The sequence below is a fragment of the Orbicella franksi genome, chromosome 13 (assembly GCF_964199315.1).
Source record: "Orbicella franksi chromosome 13, jaOrbFran1.1, whole genome shotgun sequence".
NCBI lineage: Eukaryota > Metazoa > Cnidaria > Anthozoa > Scleractinia > Merulinidae > Orbicella > Orbicella franksi.
This window is the reverse complement of record NC_138157.1, coordinates 22,956,021-22,971,020: the sequence shown is the minus strand read 5'-3', so window position 1 is coordinate 22,971,020 and position 15,000 is coordinate 22,956,021. Positions and strand designations below refer to the sequence as shown.

Sequence of the window (15,000 nt, the reverse complement as noted above, 5' to 3'; positions counted from 1 at the left end):
GGGAAAATGGCGTCCGAAATTCCCGAAATGTTTCATGTTTTTGCCCCACAACTCAACGCGCTTACGTCTGTTGGAATTTTGCTTAAGTATTTTCGTCGTAAGCTGCTCCAGTTTGAGTGAAGTAAGACAGTGTCGAATTTAGGTATGTTCCGCTGTAAGCTTATATATATCGCTGACCAAGTTGTGTTCCGACTGATGCTTCTTTTACATGAGCTGTACATTACTCCACTTTAAATTTCACATATGTTGAAGATTAACAGCTTTTCCATTACACAGCAAAAAACTAGCTGGATATATTTAGATATAGCAGAGCTCCAGGACTTCATAGTTTCATAGCTCCTCTTGCCACACGCTTGCGAGGAATTTGTCAGTCTATCGCGACCGAAAAGTAAAACACAATAATTGCTAGTTTGAGTTTGGCTTGAATTGTAAGCAACGCTTGATGTTTCATCGAGGCTTAATAACTTTACGTCCGTAGATACTGCTCAGTTTTATTCGTGTAAAAATCCAGTAAATTCTCTGTTGTCGATGAATGACAGCGCCCGCCGATGCGTGTTTTGTACAGTCAGTAAACATGACAAATTGTATTTCCGCCGCACTTTCGTGTGAAAGCGTACATCGAACTCAAACAATAGCTCTATAGTTTTTAAATATGTTTAAGATTGATAAATGTTTCAGAGCATATTAAAAGCTAAGCTGAAAATATGTGAATAGAGCAGAAACAATCAGCAAAGTTACGATGACGCTTTCTTTAATCAACTTGGAATAACGATTTCGATTTTGTTGATCGAGTTATCAAAACTCCTTGTGTATTTTCATTTCCGCAGTGTAAAACTTCACTATGCTTATGTTGAAGAAACACACATGATGTTAGTAGCCTTTTTTACATTCGTGAAATTTGTTGCAGCATCTCAGCACAAAAGATAACGAAAGAAATCTTTGTCAAGATTTGTTGACAATTGAAAACAACGACTCGGACTTGAAAGTGCACGAGCTGCACTATGCAAATGAACTAATTGTACGCGTCAGACTTTCCTTTCAAAAACCTTTGCAAACTCACCAAACAAGCAAAGACAATAAGAAACCATCAAAACAGATTTTGGTTATGATTAAACATTGTCTGAGAAACTCACAAATTAACTCGATACCAGAGTAGAGAGTTTTCTTGCTATATTCTTAAGCATACGCGTGAGCTTACAACTAGCGCGAGCAGATCTTATTATTCATCCCCAGCGCGAGATTGAAGTCTTGTTTTCGACCCTGAAAAACCCACCTTTTCCGTTAGCTCAGAGCGTAAAACTACATATAAGCGCCCTGGTTCGTATTCCCTGCCTTATTCCCTGCCATCGCTGTGAAAAATACGCAAAAGAATCTCTCAACTCTCACCATTTGATCACTCAACGTGACAACATCCACGCGAGAGCCCCAGACACGTGCGTGAATCCGCGCGGATATATGACGTCAGGATGGCGCAATTTGTTCTAAAAATAGAAAAATTGTCCCATATCATAGGTGCGCGCGAATCCCGAGACTTACGGTCTCCGTCCCCGATTATGGCTCCTGATAATAATAATAATTCAAAGCCGCTCTCTGTTCCGTAGAATTAATGCGAGAATATACAAGCCAAGTTTTTGAACCGAATACTGACATTCATGGGCGTTACTCCAGTCACGTTGCGTTACTCCAGTCACGAAATATAAGCGGCCTGGAAGTTGCAATCGGATACACCTTTAGGTGGTTACCATTTTTTAACAGGTTTGTTCGATCCTACATTTACATTTACATTTACATTTTTGCGTTTTACACTAAAAGTACTCACTGGACGTAATCTAATGTCAATTCTAATGGCGTATCATCAGGAGCCATAATCGGGGACGGAGACCGTAAGTCTTGGGATCCGCGCGCACCTATGATATGGGACAATTTTTCTATTTTTAGAACAAATTGCGCCATCCTGACGTCATATATCCGCGCGGATCCACGCACATGTCGGGGGCTCTCGCGTGGATGCTGTCACGTTGCCTGATCAAATGGTGAGAGTTACGAGATTCTCTTGCAGATTTTTCACAGCGATGGCAGGGAATAAGGCAGGGAATAAGAACCAGGGCTTTTATATGTAGTTTTATTCTCTGAGCTAATGGTAAAGGTGAGTTTTTCAGGGTCGAAAACAAGACTTCAATTTCGCGCTGTGAATGAATAATAATATGTGCTCGCGCTAGTTGAACGCGTAAGCTTTTGCGTTTGTTCTGTAAAGAAAAGTTATGAAAGAAAACTCTTTACTCTGGTATCGAGTTAATTTGAGAGTTTCCCAAACAATGTTTAATCATAACCAAACCCTGTTTTTGATAGTTTCTCATTGCCTGTTTGTTTGGCGAGTTTGCAAAAGTTTTTTAAAGGAAAGTCTGACGCGTACATAAGTACCTCATTTGCATAGTGCAGCGTGTGCACCTTCAAATCCGAGTCGGTGTTTTCGATTGTCAACAAATCTTGACAAAGATTTCTTTCGTTGTCTTTTTCGCTGAGATGCTACAACAATTTTCACCAACGCCAAAAGGCTACTAAAATCATGTGTATTCCTTTAACATAGTGAAATTTTACACTGCGAAAATAAAATGGACAAGGAGTTTTGATAACTCAACCAACGAAATCGAAATCGTTTTTCGAGTTGATTAAAGACGGAAAGCGTCATCGTAACTTTGCTGATTATTTCTGCTGTATTCATATATTTTCAGCTAAGCTTTTAATATGTTCTCAAAAATTTATCAAACTTAAAAATATCTAAAAGCTAGAGATATTATATGAGTTCGATGTACGTTTTCACACGAAAGTGGGGAAGTCCAATTTGTTATGTTTTACTGACTGTACCGAGACACGCATCGGCGGGCGCTCTTATTCATCGACAACAGACAATTTATTGGATTTTTACACAAACAAAACTGAGCAGCATCTACAGACATAAACTTTATTGTCACTTATTGGGCCTTGATAACGCATCAAGCGTTGCTTACAATTCAGGCGAAACTCAAACTTGCAATTACTTTGTCTTACCTTTCGGTCGAGATAGACTCTGGCGAAATCCTCGCAAGAGTGTGGCAAGAGGAGGGAAAATTTGAAGTCCTGAAACGGTGCTATATCCAAATATATCCAACTGGTTTTTTGCTGTGTTATGGAAAAGCTGTTAATCTTCAACATATGTGAAACTTAGAGTAGAGTAATGTGGAGCTCTTGTAAACTGAGAAGCAGCGGAACACAACCTGGTCAGCGATATAAAGCGGGACATAACTAAATTCGGCACTGTCTTACTTCACTCAAACTAGGGCAGCTTACGAAGAAAATACTGAAGCAAAATTCCAACAGACAAGAATGCATTGATAATTGTGGGCCAAAAGCATCAAACATTTCGGGAATTTCGGACGCCATTTCCCCGCGCTGTATCCGCAAAAATCCACGCAGCATGTACGCGCGTGTGCCACACATGATGGCGCAATTTGTTCTAAAACTAGAAAAAATGTCCCATATACCCCAACACTAGAAACAGCGCGCGCTTACGGTCTCCGTCCCCGATTATGGCTCCTGGTATCATACAAGAACACTTCATGCAAGGAAACAATGGGACAATCAAAACTCTTTCAAGCAGTGCCAAATTTTAACTTAAGATCTTCAAAAGGCGTTTCATTAACAGAGCTATCTCAACAACTATCGCGACCCTTAATATAATTAATGGTAACTTGAAAAATGAAACGAGTTTGATCAACTTGTCTATGAGTCAAAACTAATTAAACCAGAAACATATCGCTTCTGATTAACCCTATAGCCACGCCTGAAATACATATATCCACGATTTAATAATGCGCATTATTTGTTTTCTATTTTGTTTTTAGGGTCGATCCCTACCAAGGCAACGAAGAAACCGGGCCGACTTGGAGGGCACTGATCAACCACTCTCGAAATCACGCAAATTGGAGACCCTTAGCAGCATTAAAAAGCTCAGGAAGACCGAGAGTGTTTTTGGTTGCCTTGCATGACATTCCCGAAACCGTAGAGTTCCTATGCAACTACAACGATACGGATTGGGAATGTCATGCAAACAGTCAAACTATTCCCTCTAAAGCCCTTTAAGGCCTGGATCAAGAATTTAACGGGAAACAGCAGAACCCGAGTAGTCACGCGGGTTATGGTTATCCTGAATTGTTTCACTAAGCTGACATGTATATTTTCTTCTGCTCAAAACTTATTTGAAGTCCTTTCTTACATGTCGGAGAATTGGTATAGAATTCCACTCTTGTTGATCAATAACGCAGGTGTTTTTTAACCAGACGCTTTGCAGTCGTTATAATGAGAAGCACTAGCTATATTGCAATTGAGCTAAATGTTCTGCATTTAAAGTCGTAGGAAATTCAATCGAAAAGATGTGCTCAAGCTATTCTGCCTTTGACTGCATTTCTAGAAATCGATTAATAGCTTATTACTCGCTTGCAGGCCTTTAGGGCGTGAAAATGAGTCAAGGTCTTTTTATCAGCCTATAAACGTTTCAGTCTATTTTCCTTAGCCTTTGTCGTTGTTGTTGATTTTTTGGCGTTTCTCAAGCAAGCGAGACATTTTGAATTTCAGAGTTATGGTGGTGCGCGACACAGAGCTATGAACGCGTTTGCCGAAAAAACATATACTTATCTCGTGATTTTTAGCGCATCCAGAAGTTAAAGTATTGGGGAAAGTGCTTATGTAAATGCTTGTTTGTTCAGTACAGATATTCAGTCGCCTAGATAGCCAAGTTTACACTACTTTCCGGCCGCAATGTAGGTCCACCAACATGGTGGCTCCATACTGGTCTCTGTAAATTTGTGCAAAATATTTCGACGAATATCTGAAGTTTGGGAAAACGTACAGACTCAAAAATTAGAAAAGTGTCATCTTTATTATTCTCCTATAACATCACAATTTCTCGACTTTATCCACTAAATGGCTTGCGTGACACTGCAAACCAAGAACTGTTTTGCTGAGGTCAACATACACTAGTTTCTTTCAGCTTAAATGTACAATGATCCGCTACATGGGTTTCATTCTTGTAAAGACACATAACTCTGTTACAAGAAAATAACGAGAAAATATCGTTTAGTTCGAAATTTTAACTTATTATACTTTACGAAGTTCCTCAGAGTGTTTTACTTAAGTGTACTCGAACAGATACATTCGTAAACAAATTCTCTAACCTTTCCCCTCTTGTTCCTCAGACGATCTTGACCGCCACAAAACACGCGCGATAAATGTAGGTTAATCTTTTATTCATATTCTAAACGGATGTGAGGGCTCCCTGTGAATCCGTGCTAACTTTTCACGATGACAACTTCTGTAAATTGCATGTGCTGTACGCATGCACAGGTGACGCATGCGCTTTAGAGACCAGACGGCGATTTGTGACTGAACAGGGAAAAAAAAAAGAGCCGAGATTTAAACCCAGGCCTCACTGCCTGGGTAATTATCTACCTTTGTTACGTTTAGAATGGAGTGTCCTGGATTTCGTATTAAGGAGTGGTTCAGTTTTTGGGGGGAAATTAGTGACCGTCGACCATCTGCAAAACGAGGGATACGCTTATACCAAACGTTACAGGACCAAAATGGTTGACCTGCTTCTTTATCAACCACCACCAATTTTTCAAATGTTGGCTAGACTTGAAAAAGTTAAGGAAGTGACATTGTCACTAGGGACCAGGCAGGGTCCGCGGATCGAGGTCGGCCGATTCCCTCCAAACTCTAAGCATTTTTTCCCTATCAGATAAGATAACGACCGGTGGTGTTTTTAGTAAAATGAAATAAATTTCATAGAATTTAGACCACCCCCCTAGTTTTTAGTGCTATTTTGGTCACGTGAGACGGGAAATTTGGGTAAACTTTCACGAATGATTTTACGTTTTTCGCATTACCCTTATTCATTTACACCAGACCATTATTTATTTATTTATTTTTTTAATATAAATATAGATGTGGCCCGCCTCGATTAGCCCAGGCTACCTGCGGGTTCGCGCTGTTGCTATTATCAAGCATTTTTAACTTAATCTGTATATCTATTTCTGTAAAAATTGTAAATAAAGTTGTTGTTGTTGTTGTTGTTCATTTATACGAGCTGTACATACTTCCCAGCCTATAAACAGCTCATGTCTCCAATATAAACGAATTTGGTTAAAAATAACTTACTTTGGAGCGCTTCCAAATATCATCACTTCGTGGCTATCGTGAGTAAGAAGAATTTTGGCAATTTTTGTAGCTGGTTTTCTCTAAAGTGCGGCAGTTTATTTTCAGATCAAAACTATTTTTTATTAGTCTGTCTTAAAGTCTTTAAAAATACGCAAACTCTCATTTGGCAAATTAAAATCCTGTCGCGTGAGCTTTCTCACGACTTTAAGGGCCCATTAACCGATTCATGCACGCGCTCGCGCGCGTTGCTAAGGAAGTGAAATTTCACTTCCGGTTATCTACGTCAGCCTGAGCGCGGAAAATAATAACAACTCAAAAACTTGCAAATTCGCTCACATTTTAGATGTTTTCCTTTGTGTTTCACAAAATGCAAAGTAAAAAAAGTACAAGCAAAGACAAAATAAGAGAAAGACAGAAAAACAAGAGCAATAGAAAGAGAAAAACTAAATCCATGTGGCTTTGTTTGATCTTACCGAAGTGCGCTGGTAGTGTAAATTGCGCACGCGCTGATAGGATAACTTCCGATATATATCGGGCGCACTTCCGGTTTCTTTAAATGCTAAAGGAAACGCGGTTTTTCATTAAATCCAGCCTTTTTCGACGAATTTTGATTAAAGCCAACGTTGGAAACATAGCTATGCATTCCTTTTTCGAAATCATGCTTTTTTTCAGAAAATTGCGAATTTTTCGATATTTTGAAATGCTCTCAAAATCTGACCCATTAGAAATGAAACAAAATCGATGCATAGCGTAATGAGGATGTAAATTAAAATATTAAATCAATGAAAAAAATCCCGATAAAGTAATTTGCCTGGGAGCCTTTGCATTTTTTCTGTACTAGTCACATGACCATGGGCGTGGCCTGATGACGTCATCACTAGTGTTACTGATCATGAGAAAGTTAAAACACATGAAATAATTCTGAACTAACTAAAAACGATGATGGTACATAGAATAAATTTTCCCTAGCAACGGCTCGCAAAGATCGGTTAATGGGCCCTTAACCTAATTTCCTAATTCGCATAATTGTAGTTTTTCCCGGAAATATTTCACGCTTGACTAATTTGGGACACATTCCAGGTATTTATGACTAAGAGCAACACATTAATTTTTCAGATTAGTACAGTGGCTTTGCATAGTATACTTCACCGGAGCATTTTGTCAAACTCTTTGAAGTATTGAGCGGTTCTGATTTTTGCTAGAAGTACACTTCAGGAAGGATAATTTTCCATTCCTTATCTTATCATCTGCAGACAGCTGTAGTCGATTTTTTACACTGATCCAATTCAGCTGATGTTTCTGTTTGCAATATGAATGTTACTTTGACTCAGTTGCCCGTTCAGTTCTCCCGATTCTGCCTGTAGTTTGGAGGGCACGGGGTCGCAGATTGTACCCCTGTTGGCATGTAAGCTAGACATTACTGCACATCTACTAAGTCTGGGAGTGAGCTTAGGACAACAGCGAACCCGAGACGAAAACGTTAATGAAGTTGACCTGATCCTGAATAGAGCTGGATACTTTGTTGCAACCGAAAACGAGAAAATATCCTCCTGGAAATTCCAATCCTTTCTGTGGGGGAGTAGGGATATTTTCTGGAACTGTACAACAGTATCAGAAACCGTAACCTTTATTGATATACAATTGCACTCCTTGGAGGGGAGTAAAATTGAACTGAGATTAGATTCTTAATAAAGTGTATTATCGTTTCTCACACGATGTAGTCACTTGAGATGTAGATCGCGACGTTTCGACTGCTTACTGCTAGTCGTCTTCAGGCGATGAAGCCGACTGATTGCACGGTATCATTTATATCACAAAGGTCGGCTATGATTGGTGCATTTCGATCCTCCTATTGTTCCATTGTTCCGACGAGTAGCTGTTCTCTCAGTGGTCCGCTGTTGAACCGTTCTCCTGTTGTTGTGATTTTTGATCGTGGGCATCCATGCTTCAGGAATTTCAGTTCCACTATCCCTGTTGATGTTATTAGGGTGAAGTCTTATGTGAATAGCTTCCTTGACCCTACGTGTGTACCAGTGACGATCTCGATCAATAAACTTGACCTCATTCCAGATAGGATAGTGGCCGATCTCGTGGGTGTGTTCGGAAACGGCGGAGGTCTGGGTACGGGCGAGTCGTATATCCCTGTCGTGTTCTTTGATCCTCTCCTGCATAGATCTCCCTGTTTCTCCGATGTAGACTTTGCCGCACTCACAGGGAATCCTGTAGACAACACCACCTTGTTTAGCCGGGTTGACGGTGTCCTTTGGTCGCACTAAGTGTGACCGAAGTGTCGTGTCGGACTTGAAGACGGTGCGAATGCCTTGTTGTTCTAGGCAGCGGCGGAGAGACTCCGAAACTCCTTGGACATAAGGTAAAACGGCGGTGGATTTAAATTCCGCGACGGACTCTCTTCTTGGGGTTGTTCGTGCCTTTGTGATCTTCTGTACAAACGAGGAGGGATATCCGTTAGAAACAAGTACAGATGACAGATGTTTCTTCTCTCCAGCGATTACTGATGGTTTGGCCACGAGACGTTTAGCACGGTCGTACAGACACTTCACAATACCGCGCTTTACTGACTGGGTAGGTACTGATCAGTATGTGTTGGTTTCCTGTAGACACTGGTGGTAAGGTGGCCATCAGGTTCTCTATAAACTGACGTGTCGAGAAAGGCGATCTTGCTGTTATTCTCGATCTCCATGGTGAAACGGATTGATGGTTGTTGACTGTTTAGGTGTTGCAGGAAGACGTCAACTCTATCCCGATCCAGGATGGTGAAAGTATCATCTACGTAGCGTTTCCAGATCTTAGGCTTGCAAGGTGCGGACTCTATTGCTTGTTCTTCAAATATCTCCATGTAGAGATTAGCAATAACCGCTGATACAGGCTGCGCCGTCTCGTTGTTCGTAAATCGATCCGTTGTACTGGAAGTACGTAGATCTTAATACGAAATCCAAGAGGTCCGCGATTTGAACTGGTGTAAGTGTCGTGCGGTCAGCCAGGCCTGCGTCGTTCTCTATTTATTGTAGCGCGGTTTGTACAGCACCCTCGATCGGTACGTTGGTAAACAGTGACTCTACGTCGAAAGACACCATGATCTCGTGGTTCTGGATCTCTTCACTGGCGATGGTGGAGGCGAAGTCAGCGGAGTTTTTCACTGTGAAGTTCGAGTTACCTGAAAGAGGAGATAGTACGTTAGCCAAGAAAGCAGACAGGTCGTATGAAAAGGTGTTGACACACGGCACAATTGGCCTAAGCGGTGTGTCGGCCTTGTGGATCTTCGGCAAACCATAGATCCTAGGTGGTTGTTTGTGTCGGGGTCTGATCTTATTATAAACCGTCTCTGATATGAGTCCATTCCGTTTCAGAGTTATCGTAATAGTAGTAGTAGTAGTATACTTTATTTACCCTCGGATTGTAGAGTAGCTTTAACAGCTAATGTCTCCGAGCATTTCAACAGCACAATGGGCAAAGAACAAGGGCACCCAACGACCGTTTTCTCTCGAATGCTTTTAGACGCTGTTTTAGGCTATCTGGAGTACTTTTAAAGCTCTGTAGGTTAATTTTAGGTTGCACTAAAAAAATGTTATCTGTTCAGATATTCTAGGGGAACTTGAGTATTCTCGAATTTATTAGGGCTTTTTTGTCCATTTCCCGAAAACCTTAGGTCTTATCGCCTTTCCGAAAATGATAGCTGACCTTTTTTCGGTACCCAAAACGACATTTTCAACAATCCGAAAACAACAGACATTAAATTTCTCATATCACGAAAGTTCGAGGTGCCAATTCTCTCAAGAAAATCAGAGGGGATTAAAGGCCTTCCGAACAGATAATTTACCGAAACCATCCGTTGGGTGCCCCTGAAAGAACAGACCACAACACCGGGAACTTCGTGCCCTGCTCTTTACGATTAGTGTGTGGGTTCTTTAACGTCCCCTGCTGACCATAACAGTGAAGATGCAGGAGACGGGGCCTACGGTTTATCGTCCTTATCCGAGAAGACTAGAATATCTAACCATTTGCAGATGTCATTGCAAAGGCAGCATATTCTCCTCAGTTACTTTAAGACCCCGAGTGTTGGTCCGGTCTGGCCGGCTCGAACCCGACACCTTCCGCGCGGTAGTCCGACGCTCTACCAACTGAGTAATCCTGGACGCTGACACATACCACGCAAAAATGTCAGCGCTAATTGATTCCGGACCATACCAGCTGCTCAACAAAGATCCGACAGACCGCTTGACCCGGAAGCTATCTGAGAAGCTGCTAACTCCCCTCATTTTCTCTTGATTGTGGTCATTGTGTCCATTTTTTGGAACAATTAAAAACTAAAAATCCCCATAAATACCATATTTTTCTAATACCCAACCAAAATTAGCTGCAAGTTCATAATAAATAAATAGTTAGAAATTATTTATTGTGACCATTTAAAACAAAGGTAAAAAATCAAGTCTATTTTCAAGCCTGGTGACTAAGCAGGCAAGCACACATATTCCACTTCCTTTGCTTGTGGCAACTAGGTGTATTTCTAATCTACTCCCCTATGGATGACATTCTTGTCCATTGCCATGATAAAATCCATCATTTTAAGTGGCTACATGTAGATCATAGCATTTCAGATGATTGAATCAACTGAACTACCTTCACATAAAAAAAACAAGACTGACTCTGGATGTTTTGAATATTACATGCAATTGAGTTTAACTTCCAAAAAAGTTGGGCTATTGTTTTAGACGTTTACCCACATACAGTCCAAATTAATCTTCAGGTTTTCCCATCCATGCCCCGTTTTGGTTTTTCCATCCTTCGTTTGAGTTCTGCAGTCGTGAGCTGTTATTGTAATACTATGACCAGTTGATCAGTGTCAAGCCTAAAAATTGGGTGGGCTAGCCCTGTCTACACGTGGATAAAGAAATGTGCTGTGAGTCTGAGAGGAAACTGTTCTGCCAAAACACATGACACAATGATCTCAGCCAGGCTGGAACCCAGACTGCTGGATCCAGAATCCAGCACACCTACCATTAGACCACCACAACTCCCACATTTAAAAAAGTGTTGAAAGAAAATTAGTGCAAGTAAATTTTTTGTGAAATATAGCAAGAGGTGAAGAGGAAAACTATAACCTACTGTATTGTTCAACCAAGATATAGCATAGATAGCAATAAACTGATTCATTAAGTAAATAATTTGAACAGGATATTAGGACTTTGGTTCTCAAAGCTTGAGCAGCGTCTTTGAATGTGTGGTGTTATAAGTGTAATCATCAGTCATTTATCACAATGCTTGATTCATTTATTTCTTTAATACGTAGGGAACTCAGCCGTTCTTAGTGTAGACTTGTTTATGGCCATAACAACCAAAGAATTGCATAATCACAACTCACTAGCTTTCGATTTTCTTTTAGTTCAGAGTTCTTCTCAAAAAGGTTCTCTCATACAGGTCAGTTTTGTTTTCAATTTGGCGAAAAAAAAAAAAGCGAAATTACCTTAGCTTGAAATAACACGTGCCCGCCCAGTTAGGGCCCTTAGACACTCACGACCATGAAGGCTTACTAGCAACGCCCTTGCCAACATGGCCATTAGTCAAATTATGAAATGGGTACGCCCTTGTTGCCCAGTTAGTAACACAACCTAATATGATATTTTCTTTTTCATTTTCGTTAGAAATATACGGTAGAGACATCTATCTTGGCGGCACAGTTGAACAAGATGCCTTGAAAGAGAATCAAGTCGCACATCAAGAGAATCAAGCTGGGTTAGTTAGGGAAGAAATTCGATATAAAGCCGCATCAAATTTAAGCCTATCAAACCTGCTTTGATGAATATGCCAACGAAGTCAACGGAGACACACGGGAAGGCACACACACAAATGCAACTATTGTGGCCAGTTCTTTGGCCAGTTATTAGTTTACAAAAAAACATGAACAAACTCACACAGGAGAGAAGCCGTATACATGCAAGTATTGTAAAAAGTGCTTTAGCCGATCATTAACTTGCAAGCGACACGAACGAACTCACATAGGAGTGAAGCCGTATACATGCAAGCACTGTAAAAAGAGCTTTATTCAGTCATCAACTTGCAAGCGACACGAACGAACTCACACAGGAGAGAAGCCGTATACCTGCAAGTATTGTAAAAAGTGCTTTAACCAGTCATCAGATTGCAAGCAACCTGAACGAACTCACACGGGAGTGAAGCCGTATACATGCAAGCATTGTAAAAAGAGCTTTATTCAGTCATCAACTTGCAAGCGACATGAAAGAACTCATACAGGAGAGAAGCCGTATACATGCAAATATTGTAAAAAGTGCTTTAGCCAATTAGGAAATTGCAAGCAACATGGGTTATTTGCATGTAATGGCAGTTTGTTTATTCTTGGATGTAAACACACTAGCCTCCAATTTGGGCGAAAATATGCTCGGATATTTGTCCTTAGACATTATCTGTTCCTCGAAGCTCACAGCTCACAAACTGTGAGCTTCGAGGAACAAATAATGTCCGCGCACAAATATCCGAGCATATTTTTGCGCCAAATGGAGGCTATTGTTTATACATTGCCATTTCCTTTGCCGTTGCTATATATGAAAGACTTGGAAACCTCAAAATTTGTGATTCTTCAGTGTTTTCAGGTTACCCCTTTTTTCTGATAATTTGCGTTCTGACAAAAACAACTATGTGTGGTTAATAAAGTGACAGATAAACTATTTAAATAACTCTTCGAATTGTAGTAATAATGTGGAGTGGTGATGAGTGTTGTTGTTGCACTACATTTAGTTTCAGTTGTGACTCTGTAGTGAGCTTGCTATGAATAACTTACTTTGAAATTATGCATATCACCAAAATCTCATAACTCAGGTATTGCTAAGTTGTTACTGTATACCTGATTATGGTTGTTTGATCTACAATGACCAAACGTGCTGCGTCACACTTAGAAGTAAAATTCTATTTTTGAGTGTCTTGCAAAAATTGCTCCCCCCTCCCCTCCCAGTAAACAAAGTTAATTTTCTGTTTCTAAGACTGTGCAGAGCACGGCACCTACACAACATTGAACTGGGGGGAGGAGAAATCAGAGAGTCAATGTCATCAATCAGTCAATCAATCAGTCAAACAATCAATTTTTATTGTGCACTATTTACAGAATTAATTACATCAGTATTATAAAATAAATACGAGAAGAGAAATATATGTTGCATATAGCTATGGGATAAATAACAAATTAATGTATGTGCATGGTAACCAGAATAGCCATTGGCGTTCAAGCTGGTTACCACCATGTTAAGGTGAATGCGGAGAACAAAAATACATTACGCAGGAACACATTACTGAAAATACGTTACAGAAATACAAGTGACTACTATTATTAATTATATTTTAAGTATTTAAGAGGTGCTGCTTATACAGCTTCTTAAAGGAAATATATTGAAAGTTTTTAGGATAAGAGGAACTGATTCCCAAATTTTTGATGCACAAAACTGGAATACTGATTGTCCAGATGTAGTTGATATTTTTGACCTATAGAGCTTGATCTTCTGTGATTGGAGACATTATAAAACTAAATGAAGGGCTTTTCTTTATCTATTGCATTGAGGTTGCATTGGTTTCGGTATGGCGCTATTGTCAGATGTCGATCTACATTAGCAAAATAATGGTTGAACTGCTCACAGAAATCAGCTATACTGATTCCTTACTACTCTTGACGGGGTAATACAGCCTGTTGGCTTACGTTTTATTAAAGCACCAATTAACTTCCAGGTGGCATGAGGATTTTTTTGCACAAGTCAAAATCTGTACTGAAGTAGGATTTTTTGCTGGTTGCTTTTATCTGATTGAGTTTTATATTCAGATATTTTAGCTGGGTCAGCTGAGAAGAAGTGTGTGTTATACATTATTTGTTTAGCTTGCACTGATTTGAGTATAGCATTTGATATTCATGGCTTTCTTAACTGCTTTTGCTTATTTCTTGATGCTGTTTTTTATTGGCACATGTTTGTCAACGACAGCTCTTATAGCTCCAGTTATGTAGCTTGTCAGATCATTGATATCAGTGTTCCCATTTATAATAGCATTCCAGTCGATTACACTAATTTCTTGCTTATATAATTCTTGGTTAAAGTGACTATAATCCTTGATTGAGTTTTATTTTTAGGATTATTTACTGACACGCCCACGAAGCTGATTTCCGTCTCGTAAACAGTCGATGCCATTTTTAACTATCGATGCCATCATTGGTAACCAAGCCTTTCAGAATGGACGATGCTATATTTGCTTTAGTTTAGACCTGGACAAGGTAGAAACTGGTTATAATTTGTTGATGGAGTAAAACGCATTCACCAAATGCTTAGTTGTTCACATTCACACTGGTTTGCTTGCGATTAGCTTTTGTTTGATGGTTGGGGCAACTCTATTATTAAATTAAGAAAGTCAGGTTTTATAATTAAATTTTGCGGAGATTTGGCGGATCAACCTGGTAGTGTAGTGGTATAAGAGACATGTCAGGAAGCAAACGGTTCAATACTGGGTGGTAACTTACAAATTTTCTTTTTTCTTTAATTTAGTAGACAAAAATTCGCTGATTGTTAAAAAATATTTCTAAGTGTCGCGAAAATTGCATCGACCGTTTACGAGACGGACAACTGCGTTTAAGAAGCAGAATATGGTTGGAAGTGATCTGGGATGTCAATCAGACCAATACTAGAAATATTTTGGGCAGACGTGTTAGTATATATGTGGTCAATGAGTGTTGCAGTATGAGTAGTAATTCTCGTGGGTTTGGTAATCACAGGCAGAAAACTGAATAAAACGAGTCTTAGT

General features: G+C 39.9%; 1 protein-coding gene and 1 pseudogene across 1 annotated transcript in view; one reads left to right on the top strand and one right to left on the bottom strand.

Annotated features, from left to right (window-relative positions):
• LOC145465769 (uncharacterized) overlaps window positions 1-540 on the bottom strand; it is a 2,105-nt gene extending 1,565 nt beyond the window's left edge. Inside the window, exon 1 of the mRNA XM_081449526.1 lies at window positions 1-540. This exon is cut by the window's left edge and continues 271 nt beyond it. The gene's annotated coding sequence lies outside the window, so the exon portion shown is untranslated.
• A 5,075-nt stretch (window positions 541-5,615) lies between these two features.
• The window catches only part of LOC145465119 (uncharacterized), a 16,044-nt pseudogene continuing 6,659 nt past the window's right edge, over window positions 5,616-15,000 (top strand).